Source organism: Ailuropoda melanoleuca, chromosome 2 (genome assembly GCF_002007445.2).
Source record: "Ailuropoda melanoleuca isolate Jingjing chromosome 2, ASM200744v2, whole genome shotgun sequence".
In the NCBI taxonomy this organism is placed as follows: domain Eukaryota; kingdom Metazoa; phylum Chordata; class Mammalia; order Carnivora; family Ursidae; genus Ailuropoda; species Ailuropoda melanoleuca.
Genome location: NC_048219.1, coordinates 103491381 through 103515278, shown reverse-complemented (window position 1 = coordinate 103515278; position 23898 = coordinate 103491381). Strand labels below are relative to the sequence as shown.

The following is a 23898-nucleotide window of genomic DNA, read 5'->3' as shown; positions in this document are numbered from 1 at the left end:
TTGCAATTGTGTCAACTAAAAACTCAAAACATACATATGATATATAATATGGCTTTTATATATGACAAATATTGCTATATATGCAATATATAATATATCATGTATAATATGTGGAATATTACAACATGCATCATACATATAACATATGTTATATGTATGATTATGAGGAAATGTGTATGCTACAAATTGTTTTATATCAATTTGTCATATATAATTATATATAAAATAATGTAATATATGTTATATGATACAATATTATGGTACTGTAGAAACTTTAAAGCCTATTTCTTTATTTTTTTTTAAAGATTTTATTTATTTATTTATTTGACAGAGACAGACAGCCAGAGAGAGAGGGAACATAAGCAGGGGAATGGGAGAGGAAGAAGCAGGCTCCCAGCAGAGGAACCTGATGCGGGGCTTGATCCCATAACGCCGGGATCACGCCCTGAGCCGAAGGCAGATGCTTAATAACTGAGCAACCCAGGCGCCCCAAAAGCCTATTTCTTTTTTTAACCCTTGAAAATTAAGCTTAGAAGAATATGTTTGTAATCTCCCTGTGGTCATGGCAAAAGGAGTCAAATACACGTTTTCAACTTCTTGAAAGAAACCAGATGTAACTTCCTCAGTTTTCCTTCACCAAATCATAAAGCTGGTATCTGAATAGCTCATCTTTTCTCCTTTGCTCCTTTTGTGATCAGAGCTACTCCCAGAGGGTCTCCTGGGTGGCTCAGTGTTTAAGTAACCAAATCTTGATTTCAGCCCTGAATATGATCTCAGGGTCATGAAATCAAGCCCCTTGTCAGGTTCTGTACCCAGTGTAGTGTCTGCTTGATATTCTCTCTCCCTCTCTCCCTCCCCACTGCTTTCCCTCAAGAAAGAAAAGAAGAAGGGAAGGGGAAGGGGAAAGGAAGGGAAGGAAAAGGAAAAAAAGAAAAGAAAAGAAAAAAGAAAGGAGGAAGGAAGGAAGATGGGAAGAAAAGAAGAAGGGAAGAAAGGAAGAAGGGAAGAAAGGAAGAAGGGAAGAAAGGAAGGCAGGGAAGGAAGCGAAAGAAAGAAAGGGAAAGAGAAAGGAAGAAAGGAAGGGAGGGAGGAAGTAAATCTTTAAAAGAACAAATAAACCCTACTCCCAGTAATCTCAGAAATGATTATAATCCTGTCAACTTAATGAAATCAGTTTTCAAATTGTTATCGCAGCAGACAAAATGCACCCAACTGCAGTATTCCCTCTACCTGCATTTAGGTACTCTTAAAATAATCACGCACATGCACGCATACACTCATTCTGTAGCATTCAACTGCATGGAGTTTATTAGCTCACTTATGACAAGCTGTCTGACTTCTTGGCTCTTTTGAAAATTATGATTGATTAATCATTTATGTAATAATTTTCATTTTTGCTTGCCCTCTAGTACTCTGGAAGGGCATTATTTTTATCGTGCAGATGTTGTATCCCCTTCGTCTCACATGTTCTTGACACTTGAAATTCAACAAATTTGTCCTGAATAAGTAACTGATTTAAATTAAATAATAACCTTACTGAACCTAATGTTACAACGCCGCGTGTGGTTATCTCTAGAACAGTGTTGCTGGGCGGGAAGACGAGAAGAGCCCTGGCTAGGGAAGCAGCTAGGAGTTGTAACCCCCTCTGCTAACAGAGCAGCACTCATGGTCTGGGGTAGCTCAACTTCTTGTGTGAGGATGAGGGAAATCCTTGAACACCAGTCACAGCAAAGCAATATTCAATATATAACTATTTCTCTGAGAGTCTCTGAGTGACTACTCCTTTGGTAAAAATGTTTCCTTTCATAAAATGTGACGCTCATAGCCTTACTCAGTGAGGCTTCCCTGTAATTGATGAGTATTTCATTATTTAGTGTAACCCATTTGTTACAAAAGGACTCCTAATCTAACCTGAAACGAAGCTCTGATCACATCAAAGCTAAAGTACACCTTAGGCGCCATGGGGGCAGTAAGGAGAATGTCAGAATTATTACTATTTTTTTGTGATGGATAAAGGAGTTCTACATCCAGCAAGATTCTTTACTAAACTCAGTTACTTATTTTGTTATATGATTTTTGCTTCTTTAGTTCTTACTGAGGACACTGAAAACTTAGAGATACTGAAGTACTATTTGTTTTAAGTTACTTGAACAAAAAGCAGCACTTGAGTTGAAATGGTTTATGTCCCCGTAGATGCTTGTTGACTACACACAAACAACCAAGCTGAAGCACGATCATCCAAGGGAACAAAGCTAAGCTCAGATAATTCCCACAAGGGCTATTTTTAGTCAGTAATAATTATATGGTAACCAACTGGTGTTTTCTGCTAAAGGGGAGATGACATTTCTGTTGATGATAAGTTGTATGTGTTCCACAGCTGCATCTTCGTGGAAAACAGGCTCTAAGTTTCTTCGCAACGAGAATTAACGATCACATGATCTTGCTCTTTTTTCTCATTGTTCTGTCTTTATGCCCTGATGTAAATAGAGGTACTGGCCATTACTGAAATGATCTCTTTTTCTATCTTTCATTCAGCATGCCAGTTTTCTTTAACCCTTAATTTTAATGTTGAGAAAGAAATGAAGTGTCTCAAAAAAAAAAAAAAACTTCTTAATGGTTGTATTTAACTCATGATGTAAACCACTTTTCTTTCTGAAGATGTCATATGATCACATGCTAAAATTTTACCCTATGTATAAGGTGTATAGAGACACATTAAACCAAATACCAAAACTCTCTGGACCTCAGTAAAAATTGGAATCTAGCTGCCTCATTTTAGTAAGGAATTTGAATTAGGAGAGATGAAATACTTTGTGTGAAGTGCAGAGCTCCATCCCAGGATTATTGACTGCATCCCAGAGTTGTTGTCTATCTTCATAGTCAATATCAGCGTATACGAGTTATCTTTTCCCTTACAAATAACCTGCACACAAAAAATACTGCATTGTCTTTCTGACTGTCACTGTTTGAGATCCTTCTGTTGGTTTCATGAGGTCTCTTAGGCAAAAGCTTGTGGCATTGGAAGGAAAAGAAGAGTGAAGGGAAAGGAGAGTTGCTCAGGAGAGCTGATGGCTGTGCATTTTGGGCAGCACATGAGGATAGTAGATTGTTTAGAACTCAGAGCGGAAATCAGCATTTACCTAATACGTGACTTATCGATGCCATTATTTTTGATTAGTATGCAGTAGTGAGAAAATATTTACTAATCTAGAGTCTTCCAAAGCATGACCATACAACAGTGGAATAATGATTAACAACATGGACCTCTCCATTCTTACATCTAAGTTTTCTAATGAATCCAGTTAATATAAAGACCTGGCTGCTGGACACAAATCATACTGACACCTTACACGATGACACTGATCATGGAGCACGATCATGTTCTGAGACCATTCTATCTCATGACAGCTAACGTAGGGTGTATTCAAAGTGCTGTAAGAACATTCAGGACAAATACTGGCATTGAAGGAAGAGATTTTGAAGTGGTATATGAGATAGCAAACAGTTTTGATGTCAGACAGCTCTGCATTTGAGACTTAGATCTTCATCCTAATTCCTTCATGAGCTTCATCAGCTAAGCTCTCTAAACTACAGTTTCCAAATCTATATATCGGGGGTAACAATATCTCATCCTTAAAGATGCAATGAAATGTGTGTAATACACTGAATATGATGTTAGCACATATAAATAATAAATAACCCTTTATCATAATTATAGATTTGTATTTATAAGGAGGTGGTCCAATGTTCATTTTCTTAAGCTGGGACCAAAAAGAAAATATGTATTTATTTTTTTTCTCCTCCTGGGGCACCTGGGTGGCTCAGTCAGTTAAGCGTTCGACTCTTGATTTCAGCTCAGGTTATGATCTTGGGGTCATGAGATCAAGCCCCACATCATGCTCCATGCTCAGCACAGAGTCTGCTTGGGATTCTCTTTCTCACTCTCCCTTTCTCTCTTATAAGTAAATAAATAAATAAATAAAATAAAATCTTTAAAAATATTTTTTTTCTCCTCCAAATGAATGGGAGAAAAATATAAAGTGAGTTATAGGGGTGATAAATGAGGGAATCATAATATCTTTAAAGTTAAGCCCGTTTACTTATTCATTTCCCTTTTTTTCTGTAAATAGATTTTAGTAAATTAAAGAGCTAGGTAATAAGATGATCTGTCAGTTAGGAGAATCTTAGTGTCATAACAGAAATGGTATTGACTTAGGCTACTAGGATGTGAGTTCTCCCAGTAAATGCTTGTATAATTCGGGACAAGTCAGCTATTTGTGTGCTCATCTTTACATATGAATAATAGAAATGGGTCCTCATGGTGTTTGAGGTCCCTTCTGGACACAAATTTCCATGGTTCTGTGAAAATATTCTCTACTTGCTGATATAATAATCCTTCTCCAATTAATTTAGTCTTGTGTTGCCAAATGGGAATTTAACACAAAGCCTCATGTTTTAATGCCATTTTATTTATTTTTATTTTTTTTAAAAAAGACAGTTATTCGGCATCATGATCATACTATTACACTTAACAATCAATACCATGTGTGCAAAAAAAATTTACACTAAAACCCTTTGTTGGAATGCTTTACACTTTCCACAGAACAGAAACTAAGATAACCTGTTGTATAATTAGTCACAAATATTGTCCTCAAGGTTTGCCCATATGCATGTGTATTGTCCCAAACAAGTCTTCTTTGTAGCAGCTAGGCCCTGCCATCACTCCGTCTGGCTGAATTCACAAATCTCTTGTAACCTGTAGCTTCCCTGTCGCTTCTCTGGCTCTTTTCTCCTGCTAAGCTTTGTTTCCTGGCAGTAATGAAAACCTTCTGCTACTACCGTAGCTGCTGCTATTGCTGGAACCGCCATAGCCAGCTCGGTTTCATGGTTTGGCAAAGTATTGGCCTCTACCACCATGGGGCCAGAGCACCTGCCTCTAAAATTTCCTCCTTTCATGGGTCCAAAATTTGAAGATGATTGTTGTAATTGCCAAAATCATTATAGCTCGTACCACCTCCAAAATTGTTTCCATCATCACCAAATCCGATATAGCCATCCCTGCTGCCACCATATCCACCATCACCTCGACTGCCACCAAAGCCTCCTCATCTGCTGAAGTTCCCTCCATGGCCAAGGTCATCATTCCCACCAAAACCACCTCCGTGACCACCACCAAGGTTTCCAGAACCACTTCAGTCTCTCTAGCTGGATGAAGCATTAGCCATCTCTTGCTTAGGTAGGCTTGTCCTTACTTCATACCTGTGGCCAGTTACAGTATGGTATTCTTGAGTGACAGTCTTATCTACGTAGTCATGGTCATCAAATGTTACAAAAGCAAACTCTTCTTGCCACTGCCTTGGTCAGTCATGATTTCAATCACTTCCATTTTCCCATACTGTTCAGAAAAATCTTTTTTTTTTTCAAATTTGTTTATTTATTATTTGTTTGTTTATTTTTATTATGTTCAGTTAGCCACTGTATAGTACATCATTAGTTTTTGCTGTCGTGTGTTGTGATGAGCCCATGAGAGTTTTTATATGCAACTAATGAATCACTACTACATCAAAATAATCTCTTAGATGATGTTCTTCAGTGCCTTTATTGCCACCGACAAAATTTTTTTTCACAGTTAAGTGGGCACCAGGTCTTTGAGAATCTTCTCTTGAGACATCCCTCTTTGGTTCCACAACTCTTCCATCCACCTTGTGTGGCCCTGCATTCATGGCTTCATCCAGCTTCTCCACAGTGGTGTACATGACAAACCCAAAGCCTCGGGGATGCTTGATGTTTGGATCTCTCATTGCCACATAGTCTGCGAGCATTCCCGTTGCTCAGAATGGCTCCTCAGACTCTCATCTGTGGTTTCAAAGCTCAGACCTCCCATAAAGAGCTTCCGCAGCTGTTCAGGCTCTTTGGGAGACTCTTACGTAGACACGATGGTGGCAGGAGGGGAGACTTGAATATGCTTACTGGGACATGTCCACAGGCAGAGAGCTTAATGTCATTTTAGATTATTTTGCTTTCTTCCCCCTCAAGCCTAGAGTTACTGGAAAGCTGTAGAGTCAGTAAAACCTACTGAGCCCCTCTAATCTTTGCTGATCTTTTGTTTCATAAGCTATGCTGTGTTTTACTGTCAATAACTGATTTCTTTTAAGGAGAGGCAGTCACTTTGATATTGTATTAATAGAAAAGTCAAAAAAGTGTCAGTCATAAGCATCTAAATTGTTGAGCTACCTTTTGTTTTTCTAGTTTTCTATTTTCAATTTTTATACATCATATATAAAGCTATGTGCTCTCATTGAAAGAATGCCATACTGAAAGCTCAAGAATATTAAATACACATACACGTACATATGTAATTTCAAGGTGTAGTGAAAAAAAGTGCTGTACCAAGTAAGTATAATCATATTGGATATTTTCAGGATGGTATTTAAGCTCAGGACAGTATATTAGATGAGCCATGCTAGTTTATAGAACAAAATATATTTAATATAGTTTGTTTTTTATTAATTTCATTGGCCATGATCTATAGTAGAATGAAGCTAATATTCTACAAATACATTGTTTTATAGAGTTTAATTCTTTATATTAATCATAACCATTAAGTGAGTTTTCAGTATAATGCAAACAACATTTATAACCTTTGAATTCTGATTGCTGCTAGAAATCCCATGTCAGGGCAAATTGGGGCATGTGGAAAAAGGATAATGTTGCTTTCATTAATGATCAATTTAAGGTTTCTGGCTTTCTGGGCCTTTGTGTATCTTCAAAGAAGAATAGAAAGAGCTTTTGGAATTTGTTACTTTCTCTAGTTCATGGGAGGCCTTATTTTGGAAAGGTTTGGTTAAAGGATGTAATGAAAAGACAAATTAGCTTCTCAGACCTGATCTGTCTGGCATGGTTTATAAAGGCAGCAAAATCTAAGCTGAGATAGGAAGTACGAATTGGAGTTGGCCAGGTCAAGTAGGTGAAGGTGATATATTAGGGTACTTGGGCCAGTGAAATAGCATATATGTAGGTCCATTGATGAGAGAATGTGGTTTATTCTAGAACCTGAAAGCAGTCTCTAGTTAATAGAATGCAAACATGAAGTTTATTACATGTAGGGTGTGGGCACTGATGGAGGGAAGTGGGATGTAGTTGGACTATTACACAGAGATTGACTTACTTTGGGTTTTATCACATATATAAAGAACTTTGGAATTGATTCCAGAAGCCATGAGGAGACAACCCAATGTTTTAAGTGAAAAGTGACATGATCAAATTTCCATTTTAAAAATTGGAACTGAAAATTTTAGATTCTTGGTATCTTAGAGCTTCTGAGGTTAGAGAACAAAGGATGGCTTGCAGTCATCTTCAGTAAGAATACAGATCCCCAGAGAAGTGAAATGACTCACCGCAGCAACACAGGGCTCTGGAAATGGAAGCGGAAGGACTGTTGAAACACAGGCCTTAGCTCTTGAAGGCACTCTGGGGAAGGTGGAAGATATTAAAATTCCTTTTTTATTTTTATTTTTTTTAAAGATTTATTTATTTGACAGAGATAGAGACAGCCAGCGAGAGAGGGAACACAAGCAGGGGGAGTGGGAGAGGAAGAAGCAGACTCATAGTGGAGGAGCCTGATGTGGGGCTCGATCCCATAACGCCGGGATCACACCCTGAGCCGAAGGCAGACGCTTAACCGCTGTGCCACCCAGGTGCCCCTAAAATTCCTTTTTTAAATAAATAAAACAGTTTTATAGGCTGCTATGAGTCATTCAAACTCACTAAATAAACAAAAAATGAAAGTAAAAAACAAAAACAAACAAACCAAAAAAAAAAAGAAAGAAAGAAAAAAAATAACTGGCTTAAATTTAGTTACCTCTCCATAACACTAATGAAGTGGCTGAATAAAACCTTTTTTTAAAAAGCATTTCTCCTAGCATGATATGATTTTCTTTGAGAGGTAAAGATTTCAAAGAACTATCAAAATAGTTCATATCAAGCATAGTATTTTCCTGGAATTACCAGGCTATTATAAAATAGGGGTCTAAACAAAGTAGATTTTTAAGTGTAACTCCATTATCATTTGTTCATGGTGGCACAGATTTTACTCTAGAGGTCAAATGGCCATCTGCTCCTCTGTATCCAGACAGTTTTTGAAAATATATTTATCTTTCTTGAATATATGGATTAGAAAAATAATAACAGTGTTAGACTTACTTGCTAAGAGTAACGGTATCAATGTTATCAAGAGTTGAGGGTGTCATAAAAGAGTTCAAGATAAAAAAAAAACACTAAGATCATTTTGACCAAGGAAAAATAAATGACTTCATCCTTTGCCCCAGTGTTTTATTTCTAACAACGTAGAAAAAAAAAAACAAACTTCAAATTCTCTGGAGAGTTTTCAGGTAATATACTCCTCACCTGTGTATTAGCTTGCTAGGGCTGCCACGGAAAAGTACTACAGACTGGGTGTCTTAAACCACAGACATTTATTTTCTCACATTTCTGGAGCTGGAAGTCCAGGGTCAAAATGCTGGCAGAGTTGGTCTCCTCTGAGGCCTCTCTCTTAGGCTTGCAGATGGTCACCCTCTTGCTGCCTCTTTACATCGTCATCTTTCTGTACATATGCTCCCCAGGGTCACTGTTTTGCGTGTCCAAATTTCTCTTCTGGATTAAAACTGGATTAAGCCACACTCTAACAGCTTCATTTTGACTTCTTCTTTAAAGTCTGTAGCTGCAAATATAGTCATGTTCTGAAATACTGAGGTTATAGCTTCAGTGTATGAATTTGGTGGGGACACAGTTCAGCCCTATGACAACCTCCAAAGGTTTCAGTGACCCCTTACTACCAACTCAAACATACCTCTGACTTTCTTTCTAGGCCTTCCCCTGTTTGCCTTACTCCACTAATTAAAGTTTGTTCAAGCTTGCATATGAGATTCCCTACCCAATAAGTGTCTACACCTTGTGCATCCATTTTTGTAAAAGCTACCTAGTACTGGCTTTACAACACACTTCAGAATCTTGGTGAATAATTTTATAGATAAAAAGCTTTGCTCTAAATTAAACTTATAGGTCACTGTACACAGTTTTCTACTTCATTTTAAGTTTTTCTGCATTGGATTCGAATTGTCACATATATTTCTATTGTCTCCCCATCTAGATTATAGATGAATACAGGGATGACATTTTATATCTTTGTAGTGTTTAACAGGGTGTCCTGTACCTGTGATATCCTCAAATAATGCTGTTTGATTAAGTTGCTGATCAGTATCATATGCAGCTCCCTCAATCGTTTCTTTTCAATATTACCTTAATGGCTTTGTGAATTCCCAGCACTAACTTTCATTCACCTTATTACTTTGTAACCCTCTCCAGGGGGCTGTTAAATGTTTTAGATAGCACTGTAGCCATGAGAGTTACCACAGTGCATTGCCATACAGTGTATATACCTCAGGGATTGCCAGGCTTTTTTTTACTGATGTGGATGGATGGTTATCTAGATGTACTCATCATATCTTGCGTTTCCTTATGTGTCCTTTCAAGAAGATGACCTGGCCTGATAGAGAACTATTTCTCTTTAATAATGTTATACAAGCATCTGTGCTTTTTTAGGATAATCTTGAGAGTTGTAGGCACTTTTGAACTATGTCACAGTATTAGGTGAAAGATTCATACTGATCTCCATTAGTTATCAAGGTTTGTTTTTAGAAGATTTGTGGAATAAGGTTTAGAAACAAAGTGATACCTGAAGTAAGTAGCCAATAATTCAACCCAGTTCCCTATATGATTTCTTTTTTTTAAAGATTGATTGATTTGAGAGAGAGAGAGAACCCACAATTGGGAGGGAGAGGGATGAGCAGAGACCCCGCTGAGCACGGAGCCTGACATGGGGATCCGAGATCAAGACCTGAGTGGAAAGCAAGAGTCGGATACCCAACCAACTGAGCCACCCAGGCGCCCCCTGCCCTGATTTCATTTCTTAAAATGGAAATCCTGTAGTGTAGCTCCTTCAGCATGAAATAATATACAAAATGTCAAAATGAGTAAAGGGCTTTCAGTAGTCATTGCTTGTTTATTCTTTATTGTTGCATAGTAGGTCACTTAGAGAGACACAGCATACAATGTCAATAGCTCCCACTGTGTTCATGTTTTACTGTTCCAACATATGTCCTAAAGTTTAAGAAGCAATTAAAGGTTGCTGTTCTGCAGTCATTAGCTTTGGTTGTTGCAATCACCCATAGAAGTCAGAGCCATATCAGTTTTTTCCCCATCCTCATTGCACAATCAACTGCCATCATTGTCCTCCTTTATCATTAAAAGGAAAATGAAGCAAGGAAACTGTCAAGACTCACAAGTGAATTTATAATGTGAGAAACTCTTACCACCTTACTTGAGGGAAGATGTCCCCATCACGTTGAATAAACAATAAAAATATATGAGATTAATGTTATACATGGAAGTGTTATTCCAACTACTTTTAAGTGGATTAATAATTTTCTAGTCCTAAAATGTGTATTTACTCAAGAAAAAATGACATGAATAATCAACAGAAATAATTAGATAATTTTAGATGAAATTCACTCTTGTCTCAGTGACGTGATCACTTCTACTTAGATCATATGCCAGTAGGATTGTTTGAACAGAACATGATCTGTCTGTACAATCGGGAGTAAAAGAAAAATATAAGATGGACAAGTTTGAGTGTTCTTGCTGGGTTATGTAACCTTAAAACAGCTTTGAATAGGTTAAGGACATTATTTTTTTTCAATAAGCTCAGTTTGAAAGAATAAACTAGAAACAGGCAATTTTATCTTTACTATTAGCTTACCCTCTAGTTTTCACATTTTATTTCACCTCAAGCCACATTTATTTATAATATATTTTGCATTTTTTACTTCATCTAAAAAAAGTGATAGTATTAGTCATATCATTATAAGCAACTAGAGTTACTTTGATATTCAGTCAATTTTTTATAACTGGGTTAAACCCATATGAATTATAACACATAGGTTTGGAAGCTGGCATCCAAGCCTGATTGTGAAAACCATATACAAGCAGTTCTTACTGAATACAAGTTGTAGCACAACATGCTTCACTGATCAAAAAGGGAGATGTTGTTTTCCTTGTTACTTAAGGTCAACTTCCTCTTTGGTTTCTAACCAGTTTTAGCCCAGAATATACTTCCTGTGTTTTTGGCCAGAAATTTTTATAATTCAAATTATTGTCTGACTCCTTTGAACTCATATTTTCTGGGTTGGTGTTTGTAAGAGCTGGGGAGACTGTTGCCATAAGTATTTCCCCCATATCTATGTTTGTATTCTTAAACAGTGGTCCTTGCTTCTATGCAGATACCTCTGGCCAATCCCACATGTGCCCCCTCTGCAAGTTGTTGGGTTATTAGTGTGAAAAGTTGATCTGGCAACGAACGTCACATGGAGTAAAATGTCCATGACCATTTGTACTTTGATAAAGTGATGAAATTTATGGATACTTTCCACATATAGATGCTCATGACACAAACAGTTGCATATAGTTTGAGGATTCCTTTTTGAACTTGAACTGGTTTAGAGGTGACTTTGAATGCATTTCTTTGTATATTTTCATTATATATGAAGTTTTTTCTTATTCTTTTTCCCTTGGTTATATTAAGCTGCTTATTACTAGTTAGGAAAGTGGTACTTAAGAAACTAGAATATCGCTTTCCATATGAATACGTGATAAAATTTATTGCAACTTACATGATTTATTGAACTGAGTCACCCCTGAAGCAAATGCATTATTAAGTAGTTAAAAAATTCATGACATGTCCTTAACACAGTGAGAGTGCCTTAGAGGAGCTCATTCATCCGATAAATATGTGTTTAACAAAATTGCTTGAAATGAATCTCTTTTATGGGTTTTTGTAATTATTGTTCTTATTTAAGACTTAGATATATATATATATGTATATATATATATATCATAAATAACAGAATATTTTTCACATAGGGTTGTGGTTTGTTTTTGAATGCAAATAGTCATTCTTTTCTTTGTGAGCATGTGATAAAATGCTCTGTTGTAACCTTAAAACTGTGCAATAGGCTGTGATGTCCTAGAACATATTCTCTACCTTGTCCATAGCTGCTTTTCTATTTTGAGATTTAAAGGAACACTGCAGTGGAAACCTTCTGTGATTTCTGACTGTGGGTATTGGACTCCAAGCTCAATCATTTGGTTGCAGAATGAAGAGCTTAAATTGAACTTTCCTGAGTTGTCAACCAATTACGTTCAAAGGAAAAGGGCTATTCTAAAAAAGTTCTGTTTCCTGTGTCATGTGAAATACAAGTGGTTCTCTACTTAGATTGTATTTGAGATATACCCAGTCAAAGACAAGCCTACCTCAGTCACTTCCCTGCGTAGCTGCCATCACTCAGAGAGCATGACCCTGTAAGAGCAGCAGCTCTCCATTCCTTTCGCACTTCATATTTAGGTTTGTGCGGTTGCTCAGAGCTTTATGTATTTTGACTATGTATCCAGAGTCAGTGTCCATGATCTTTTGTTGGCACCACCCCTTGCCTCATTACTACTATTACTACCAGTACCATTATTGCTAATAATTATCACATACTGAGTGCTCACACTGTGACTGACGCCAAGAAAAACGCTTCATTTATTTAACCATGTTGCAGATAAAGAAACTGGCATCCAGTAATTTTAATAACATGAACAAAGGCACAAAGGAGATATATTGTGAGGATGAGTGGATGGATGGAGAGATAGGTAGATATAGATATTGAAATAGACACAGATATAGAAATGTATATGTGTATATGGTAATCCACATATGTAATCGAAGAACACACAATGATAGCAATTATAAACTACCTTTCAAACTCATATTAACTGGACACTTATGCAATAAGAACACATGACTTAAATTTTATGATTATTTACCGAAGCTATTTGAATGATCCTAAAGTCATTCTCTTCTTTTCCAGCTACATTATTTGCCTCCGAAAGAACCTTGAGATTTTGTCATAGAATCATCACAAGTACTGCTTGCTATAGTTTTGTGCATTTCTTTATCTTTCATTTCTGAAGTTTGTAATATATTAGTTTATATGATTAAAGGTCAGTTTATGTAGCTGATTTTTGAGTTAAAAATCTACCTTGAAGACAGGAAAGGAAAGTTTTATTTCATCACAATTCCATCCAGGCCCTTGATAAAAATTCTCAGAGGATTCTCTTGACCGGTCGTATTTACCAGATCAAATGTGAATGGAAAAAAGTGAATGAATCCCAGCAAATAAATGCATTTCAGATTAATTTTTTTAAAGAAACTAGAAGTAAATACTCCTATTTAAATTATTTATAATTGACTTTCAGCTATAACAACCTGAAGATGTCAAATTCTCCCCAAAAACACAAGTATGATGTTGTGAAAAATGTTAAACACATTTCAGGATACTGGATACCAACCAAAAGCAGATGACAGGCTGATAAGAATTTACTCTTGTAATAAATGCAAGAGCTATAGGTTAGAAGATCAAGTATCTGTGGCCTGTTTGCCTAGGTGACTTCCACCTTTATTCCCTACTACAGTACAGTCAGCAAAAACCAGTTGTTACAACAGTTAGCCCTGAAAACCAACAGCTTTGAGGCTATAGGGAACTGACTCAGTTTGGAAGGGTAAGTGAAAATCTGTGACTTCAGCAGCTAAAGGTGGGGGCCTAGATGGGAACAAATGGGAAAAAAACAAAAAACAAAACACCTCACAGTTTCATTCACCTAACTTTGTCGCCCTGGTTGAGGTGAACCGTGGACCAGCCAGAAAGTTAACCAAAAGATCCAAGAAATTAGAGAACCACAGAAGGTCTGAGATGAGCTTCATATATCACTGGTTGATGGAAAAGCTTGTACATTTGTCAGGGAAACTTCAGAGGGCTTGGGAAATATAAATGCTGAGGAAGTCTCAAAAACTAGCTGCAATTTTAACTGAGCTTTCCAAACCACTCACTCATCAAAGTAAAGAGGGGTAGGCACCTTTTGGGAACAAGGATTTTGAGCATGTCCATTGTCCAAATAATTAGATGACCACTAAACTATAAAGGCACAGGGGAGATATCTAGAAGAGTAGACTTAAATATAAGGAGAATGATAATAATAAAAATAAGAAAGCTAAGCAGAGAATCACAGGCTATGTGTCATGGGGGAGACAGATTCAATACTAAGTTCAAGAAAGCTAATAAGGAAGGAAGGGAGGAAAAAAGAAGGGAAGGAGGGAAAGAAAGAGTAAGGAGAGAGAGAGAGAGAAAGAAAAGAGAGAAAGAAAGAAAACCATAGAAATATAAAACATATTCCAGAGCTGGTATGATATGTTATCTAAATGTTAAATTTTCAGGGATGCTTGGGTGGCTCAGTTGGTTAAGTGGCTGCCTTTGGCTCAGGTTGGGATACTAGGGTCCTGGGATAGGGTCCTGCATCAGGGTCTTTGCTCATCAGAGAGCCTGCTTCTCCCTCTGCCTCTGCTACTCCCCCTGCTTGTGCTCTCTCTCTCTCTCTCTCTCTCTCTCAAATAAATAAATAAAATCTTAAAAAAAAGTTAAATTTTCAACTGCAAATGATGAGGCGTTTAAAGAAATTTGAAAATGTGACCAATACTGAAGAGTTTTGAGTCAATAAAAACTGTCTACATGGGACCAAGTATAAAAATTAGCAGGAAAAAAAATTTAAAACAGGTATTATTATAAATATTTTTAAAGAATTAAAGGAAAATGTGTTCAAAACATTAAATATAAAAACAGTGACTCAACAGATGGGAAATGTCAATAGAAAAATAGAAATTTAAATGATTAAAATGAACAGTTCATCAGATGGGTACAAGAGGAGATCTGAATTTGCAGGAAAAAGAAGTTGTCAGGGACTGGTAATGGTTTGGGAGGACAGGAAAGTTCCTATCTACTCTGTTCACATGTAACTGACAGTTGATAGACAGCTGCTGCCTGCATTGATCAAAGGACTAGCTAGAAGGAGTTTATCGTTACATGGGAAGAAATTAAAAAGAATCATGCTATAATATTTCCATAACTTTACACCACCCATTAATTAAAATATAATTTCCAGATTTATGGATCTGGAATAGATCGTCTTCAGACAATTTGACTAAAAAGGGCAGGTTTTGAGGAACAGAAAGAAACCACTTTGTAAAGACAGGTGTGTATTTGTAGAGCCATTGAAATTGAAATGTGTTTTGAATCCTTCCTGAGAAACTTTGAATAGAATTTTCACTTGCAGTGTTACTGGTCTGGGGTTGGCATAAAGCTGCATATGATGATCTTTGTTTCCTTTATAGTGACTCTGGGTGACTTATAGTAGGAGTTTCCCCTGGCACAGGACTAAGCTCTTCTGACCTGTTAAATGGAATGTCAGTACTTGGGATTGTTCATCCGTATTTCTTAATTTATCGAGAAGGTTTTCCTCTTACTTTTTTTTTTTTCACACACAAGTTATTTGGGGGAAACAAGACCTTTAACTTTCATTGGGAGGGAAGATGAATTTTCTAATCCTGGTGTATGGCCACTCGATTCAATAAAGTAGTATGTGCTTCCACTGTATTATTAAGGGGGTCTCAGCAGGAGGGCACTGTTGTACCAGGGCACAGTGGAATATTCATGACTATGGGTGTCTTCCTTTATATGAATACTGCAAGTTATTGCCCTAGAAATACCAAGCCATCAAGTGGTCTGTGACATGTGATTTCTTTTTTTTTTTTCTTCCTGAGATATCTCACTGTGTGTGCCTGACCACATCCCATTTTCCAAGGGCTTCCCTGCATCTGAGCCATCCAGCTTTGTGCTATGAGTCCCTTCCATTTGGAACATAGCTAAATGGACCAGAGAAGGGCATTGAAGGAAGAGGCTGTTTTTGGTAGCCTGGCCAGGAGCTGATGAAGTTCCTGGTCCCCAAGCTCAGCCCTACAAGGTTACTCTGCTGAATTGTAATTGAAGCTATTCGGCTGTTCTCTCTTGTGGTGTCCAAACGTAAAGCCTATAGAAAACAGATCGAAAGAGAGACACAGAAAAAAAAGTAAACAGAGACCCCCGAGTCAGTAAAACTCAGATAGCAGAGTGAAGAGAAGGTCAAAAAGCAGAGGATAGTGGCTGAACCCCCACAACAGTGGAATACTAGAGTCGGTTATCTCTGTGTAGTAAGGTTTGTGTAAATTCAATTTCTTTCTGTCTGTTTTCTCTATTTTTTTAGATACTCCGCAATAGGAAAATGTTATTTTCATGATCAGAACAACATATCCAAATTACATATAAATGTATCTAAAATTTTTGGGGAAAAAATCACTGGTTAATTTAACTAGATTTTCTTTTGTTTATCATCATGACGCTGCAAAAGCTACCACATCTGTTGCTTTATGAATGAAATACTGATTAGGAAGCCAAAACACAGTTTTTCAGATCTCATATTCGAGCCACTGTAAAAAGCCTTTTTTCTCTGGGAACAAGCTGGAGACTTCTATGCTGTGTTCCCACGCAGTTGTGGACCGTTGTGGATGGTGGAGAGTTTCAGCACGTTAGCTGTGAAGTCTCAGCCTCCAATTGGCTGTTTTAACCATTTGGCTTTGTCTGGGGAAGGTAATTCTACATCCCCCAGTGATTTTTTTTCCACTTAGATTTCTCTGTTATAACAGGTGTCTTTGACATTCTGGCCAGAGCCTAATGGACTTGATATTTAGTTCCGATTCAGTGGGCCACGTGTTAGTGATACACATTTTTTTTTTATTTTTTATTTTTTTAGGAAGATCCTGAAGCTTCTTTCTCCCATTAGTATGAACGAGGTTTATGCCATGTTTATGCCAAGTGCTACCTGAATGAGTAATAAAATAACTATAATCACCATGCCCCAAACTCAACCTTTGTGGGACGATTTTGGAATCTTATTTCAAACCCAGACTTCAAAAATATTTTAATCTAACTGTTGCTGTAAAGATGAGTAAATGTAGTCCCAGTTAAATAAAGTGACTTGCCAAGATTATATAAAAAGTGCATGACAAAGCAGAGTCTAGATCTCATCTTTCTCTTTCTTGTTGGTGCTGCTTCTGCCATGTGGCAGAGGACGTACGTTCCCACTGATCTTTTATCCCAACACTAACTACTCTTCCAGACACACAGTAGGAGAGCAAGTCATGCCATTCAAATGAATACTGAGTACATTCTGTAACACATACCAGAAATGTAGATCATACATCTTCAGAGCAGCTTTTATTTCCACAGTATACATTGTGAGGGCAAATTTTGAAACTACGATATATTTAACATCAAATAACACTTAACTAATATATGAATTTATGCTTGGCACTCTACCAGGACTTGCCAAAGAGATTAATATAAAATTAGCCTTGCCTTTCTGAACATTTAATGTCTCATGCAAAGTCAAAAGAGAGAGAGAGAGAAAGAAAGAGAGAGAGAGAGAGAGAGAGAGAGAGAGAGAGAGAGATGGAGGGGAGAGAGAGACTGAAAGAAAAGTGCGGAGCTCCTAGAATCCCTCGAGCAAAGCATGTATCGGAGGCCAACCTGCAGAGCCATGATTTCCCAAGTCAACACTAAAAGCACAGTGTTCAGGAAGCAGATTGGAAAGAAAGCATAGCTATTGACTCAGAATATTCAGATCCCACTGATAAGCTGTGTTAAGATGGGGACAGATTTCTCTGAAGTGCTGTTGCCAAGATCAGCTTTTCAACCTTCCCATATCATCGGAAGGCTTCATCGGGATCTCAGATGTTTGCATTTCTTGTGCTCTTTTCTGTTCTTGAGCTCTCACTGGTGCCGTGGTCTGTGAGCTGGTTGTTGATCTAGCTTTGCTAGCTTATTGTCTAATTCTGCTCGCGTTTCTCCTCTTGCTTGCTTCTCTTTTTAACTGGTCTTATGTTTTCTTTATGTTTATTATTAGTCTGCCTCAGCAACTGTTTGTCTGGTTGTACTTTGGCCAGTTTCACTGTTGATGATTATTTGGTTTTGATACCTGCCTATATGATCAGTTCAAGACCTAGCTCTGTTGGAAAATTCCGGGGCCCCATCATAGACCAGACCTTTATAGTAACAGCTGCTTCTGTATCTGCCTTTGACATCTGTGCCCATGTACATTAATATTCCATCAACCGTTGTTTCTAAAGGGTTAACCCCTCAAGTCCATCCTTGTTATATGATCTCGGTTTAAAATCAAAGTAGGAAGTATCACAGTCTGTATTAATTAAAAGGTCCATTAAGGGCTCAATGCCAAAAGCTGGGTAGATGAAAGCTTGCCAAGTGCACAGGGCCAGAAACTTAATCGCACCTTTCTTTAGCAAGAGTTCCATTGACTGTAATTCTCAGATATATGACCTTCCCTTAATTTTGTGCTAATGCATAAAATGAGGGTCCTGCTTGCCTTTGTACTTGCCGTTTTCATGATATATATGCACATGTGCCATAAATGGAGTTTGTATACGTATATGTGAAAGGTTTCCTGACCTAATGTCAGAAATAAAGCAGATTGCGTATATAGGTCTGTTTGTATACCTCATATGTTTATGTAAATATTTATGCATTCATATTGATTTTAATGACCAAAATATTTTAGGATATTTACAATGAGTTTTTTAATATAGTCGTATTCTAATTCTAGAATTGTTGCAATTTTTGTACAGCTTCAAAAGGAATCATTACCCAAATCTGAAAATGAAACATTAAACTTGAAGTCATTTGTGTTTATTCTATTTCCTGAGAATATCAAGCTAATTAGACTACAAGACATCCTTCCAAAATTGAAATTATATTTTGGTGCTTGCAACTAGGTTATACTACACAATATGTTGTCATGGAACGGCCACTCCAGTGGCTGTTGAACACTTTTCTTTGCCAAGTCACAGAGGGAAGTAACAGGATGGGTACCCTGTTAATAGAATGCAAAAGTCAGTCCACACTTCCTAGCTCCCTGGTGTGCAATGGAGTGCACTTTGGGATTTTGGAGAAGGGTTAATTAGGGTCTTCTTCCTTCTGTGCTCATAATTTGCCAATATTGGTTTCATGCTTATTTCAAATAGAAAACAAATCAGCTTTAAACTGGTAGCTTTCTCAGTGGGTAGCTAACCTAGGTGGATAAGCAACTTTGAGACCATCACTGAATCTAGCCAAAACAAGTGCATGGAACATTGCTAGTACATTTGGGAGATCCTGAGCCATACTACTCTGTATCATTTTTTTGTCCTTGCCCTTCCTTGTTATCGAGCACTTAACCACTAACTTAAGGCTTATAATGGAAGACAGAAGCTTGGAGAATCTTTCTTAGCCATTTTTATACTCAAAATACCATTGATCAGTTAATTAAGTCATAATTTAATATGTGCTTTGCACATGGCAAGCATTTCATTAGTTCTGGTCTTAGATAAACATAAGACACCATTTCTGCTCACTGAAAGCTCAAAGGCTTTTGTGGGAGTCAGACCAATAAATGGGCAATTATAAGGCTGTGTTCCAGTTTCATGAGTAGCAATTTACACAAGGAGATTGAAATCTGTGAGATTTATAGAATTTAGGCGTGAGAAGGGCTGATCAAGTGAAGGGACTCTACTGGAAGAGGGTGTGTTGCTTGCTATGTTGTTGGTGCCTGGTGACATCCTACAGGTCTTATTTGATAACATTTCAGAGCCTTGCTCTGTAGCTCATACATTAAGAACCACGTTCTGTCATTTCCACTCGTACTTGCTATATAGGACTGATATAATCTTGTGTTAGCCTCTTCTATGAAGAATGGGTAGTGGACAGAGATGCATGTGTTTGAATTAAGTGCTCCTTGGTGCAAATAGAGCTCTTCAACAGAGATACGAGTCTTTCAATATTCATTTCTTGGGACTATATATTGTAAGTTGCCAAGGGCCCAATAGAAAAAGATAAGATCAGTGGATACAGACGCCCGAAATAATGTAAAAATATCACCTCTCTGACTCTTGGATAGTGGTGTCAACTTCTTCCTAAGGAGTATGGTTACTGTGACATTCAGAGAGAAATGCAATTTAGAAAGGATTGGGAAACAATTTGCAATTTGGAAAAGAGCTTATATTAGAAATGTTGGCAATCGTTTATGTCAATAGTAATAATATAATAATATAGTTATTATAGCAAACTCTTCTATATCAGAGCAATATTCCCAGTGCTTGACATATATTAATTCTTTTGATCCTTATAAGAACTCCATGACACAGTTTTCTATATAACCCCATTTTATGTGTAAGGAAATGGAGGGAAAAGGAGGTCACGGTTGTCCACGGTCACAGCTAACATGTGTCACTGTTCGGTTCTGGGTGCTAATCTCTTCAACTTCTTAATGTCTCCAAATTCATTATGTTTCACTCTTTCTTCTATGCTGTGCTTGGTGTTTCTTGTAGAGTGTTATTTTTTCAGTGGAGTCATCTGTGTTTTTCAACTATTCTGTCATGTCACCAGTGTATTTTTATACCATTAATTTTCATTTTTCTCTATTTTTTCTAGTCCAATTGTGTTAGCCAGTACCTCCAGAATAGTAATTGGGCATTTTGTCTTAGTGTAAATGCTTCAGTTGTTCCACACAATATGTGTGCTGTTGGCTTTGAGGTTCAGCGAGTTATATTTTATAAAATTAAGGTTCACATGAGAAAGAAACTTCAATAGTCCAGGTGAAGGTTTGTAGTGTGAAGAGAAGGAGTGAGAGTCTGACTCATTTTGAAGGTAGAGTTTATAATATAATATAATATAATATAATATAATATAATATAATATTGTGTGTTAGATATGACATGCAAGAGAAACAACTGATTCAAGAATGGCATTGTTGTTGTTGTAATTTTAGTTTGAACAACTAAAGAGAAAACAAGTACATTATTTGCCAAGATATGGAAACTCCAGAGGAGCAAGTATGAGGGAAAGGTCAGGAACTTCTTTATTTCACATATGCGGTAGAATTCTCCAGAGAATCAGAATCAATAGATGATAGATAGATAGATAGATAGATAGATAGATAGATAGATGATAGATGAATGATAGGTAGGTTTTAAGGAATTGGAGCAAGGGCTTGTGGGGCTAACAAATCCAAAATTTTTTAGGTCGGTTCAGTGGGCTGGGAATTCTGGGAAATGTAGATGTTTCAGTTTTGATTCTAGAGGCAGAATTCCTTCCTTTTTAAAGGAGAACCTGTCTTTCCTCTTAAAACCTTCAATTGATTGGAGTTAACATGTAACAAGTTAACATATAACGTCAACCATCACAACATATTAAGCTTTCAACGCCCATTAGACATCCAAGTAGAAATGCCAAATAGCCGGTTAAGATCACATTCCTCAGCATGGAGATGTCTTTTAAGCCTTGCTACTATCTAAGAATTGTCCCAGAGTCCAAGTGAAGAAAATAGTTCAAGGAGGGAGTGATTATTAATGCTGCTGGTGAGTCAGGTAAGAGTTTGAAGATTGGACTCTTAGGTATAGTATTGTAGTTTCCACTGAGTAGGGAATGTATAAACCTGAATGAAGTAGAACCAAAGAAGAGTGGGAGGGACATGAATTAGAAGCAGTGCTTTCAAGCAATTTTGGTACAAAGAAGAATAGTAAGAGACAGTAACTATGAGTGAAGGGAAATGTGAGGTCAACTATTTTTTTTAATAAAATGCATTTTATCATGCTGTATGTTGAGGAAAATAACCTTGTAGAGCCAGAAAAGTTGATGTAAGAAAGAGAGATATAATTGCCAGATGTTTGCATTTGATGAGTTGAAAAGGTTAGGATTTAGGTCTCAAAAAGAGGGGCGTTTTCAGAGAGTAGAGTATGATAGTTGATCCCCAGTAACGGAAGGCAGAGCACACAGAAACAGGTGCGTAGATCGGGTGCTGGGATAATGAGATAACACTCTTCTGATGGCTTCTATTTTCTTTCTGAAGCAATGCCATCTGGTGAAAGTAAAGAAGAGGAAGGAGCTATTATGTATTTGAGGAGGGAGAAAATATATGAATTGATTGTCTAAGAGAGTGGTACATTTGTACAATTCAGCAACAGCTATTCTTTAAAAATGATGCTTTTTTGTCACCTGCCAGAAAATCGTTATAATACGTACAAATCTACAGTGACTGTGAATGTAAATGGTCCCCTCTGTCGCTGAGCAGTGCTCCACAGACATGTTGATGCTGCACTGGGAAAATACGGTGCTGAAGAGCTTTGTATTTGTTTGCTGACTGAATGAATATAAAGCAGATGATTCCCTTAAAAGAAAACTAATGAGATCTATTTAATTGAAGATGGAGGACAAAGTTTATAGTATATGTTTTGTATAGTTGGCCCTTTGAGGTATACCAAAATTAGGAGTGGGATTAAGAGATAAAGCCCACCACTAGCTTTATGATTTAATGTTTTGCTGAACAGTGTCCAAATTATTAAAGTAAGCTTTCAAACATTTGCTTGAAAATAGGCCATCCTTTTCTGTTCTTTATGACTTAAATGAGTCCATTTTTCAAAAAAAAAATGTGCTGCTTGAATTCTATAGAAAAGAAAGGACTAAAATACATTTTAAAAATATCTAAAACCATTAAAATGTCCCCTGGTGGTATTTAAAATGAGAAATAGGGCACTACTTATTTAAGTAGTGTATTAATAATGTGTAAATGGGTTGAATTGTCTCCTCTTGGGGTTCTGGAACTTTTCTCTTGTGATTGTATATATTCATATATGAATTATATTATTGATAACTGAGAGATAAAGAATGTCTTGTGAAAGTACTCTGGACTCAGGTTAACATACTATATGCAAAATGCCAAATGTAAATTATTAGAGGTAAAGGTGAGATTTTGTTGTTTCTCCAAAATATTTTGGTCTGATAGTAAACCCAAATCCTATCTTACCAACCGTGAATTCTCCCCATGGAGTTCTTCAGAAGCTATACATTTGGACATCAACATATCACCCCAGCAATAGTCCCATCAATATCTCATGCTGCAATATATATATCTGGACAAGGAAAGAGTTGGCACAATTGACCTAGACTTAAGACCGGAGGAATTTCTATTTTCTTCTTAATATGTGACTTGTTACTGGTATACACAAGCATGCATGCAGTAGAGACAGTATATGACTGAGCCAAAAAGAATCCATTGATATAGATAGCACCAAATAGAGTTGAAATGGGAATGCAAGGACAAGGAGGGAGTGACTCGTGGATGGTTGCTTGATTATTAAGGCACTATTTAAGCCCAGTAAATGCCTCATACTCTGACCAGTGACATTTGCAACTCATCATTCACAGAAAGATCTGGAAAAGGGCTAGTTGGAGAAGTAGGCCAAAGCATGTTTTAGAGGAGATGTTGTACCTCTTCACATTCTGGCCTCAATTGATATATATTGGAGGATGGCAATTTCTTTGTGGGGCATCTGCTTTAACTCACTGATAGTGTCAATGAAGTGATGGAAATTCAGGGGCCTTAAGTGACTGGTCTAGAGTTTCAGACAAACTTAGAACCGGCACTAGAACTTAACTCTTCCTTTGGGAACTTTTCTGATTCATGCGGTTGATGTGTAAAATCTTTGACTCCTTTCATGGGATTCAGAAATATCTGGCCAGTTGGTGGGAATATACCACTAGGAGTCTATTTTACATGAAAAACTGGGATGTGTCCTGGAAAAGACCCATCCCTAAGGCAAGTTCTTTTGTGGTTTTATCAGCAACTGAATCTGAGTTTGATAGAGCCTTCCACAAAAGGGAGTGAAGTGAGGCAGGTGAGTGAAATGCCCAAGCAACTTAATACCTGCCATTCCCATTTATTGCTCTGAGGCAGGACACATGTACTCAAGGAATTAGAAACTATCTGAACAAAGTGAAAGAAGTGTTTTCACTATAGATAGTGTAAGACATGGGGCTCAAAGCCTGTATT

At 37.2% G+C, this 23898-nt stretch overlaps 1 protein-coding gene and 1 pseudogene across 2 annotated transcripts in view; one reads left to right on the top strand and one right to left on the bottom strand.

Moving 5' to 3' along the window:
* DPP10 (dipeptidyl peptidase like 10) overlaps window positions 1-23898 on the top strand; it is a 632664-nt gene that overhangs the window by 215378 nt on the left and 393388 nt on the right. The window lies entirely within an intron of this gene.
* Window positions 4796-23898, bottom strand: part of LOC100464168 — a 76160-nt pseudogene continuing 57057 nt past the window's right edge.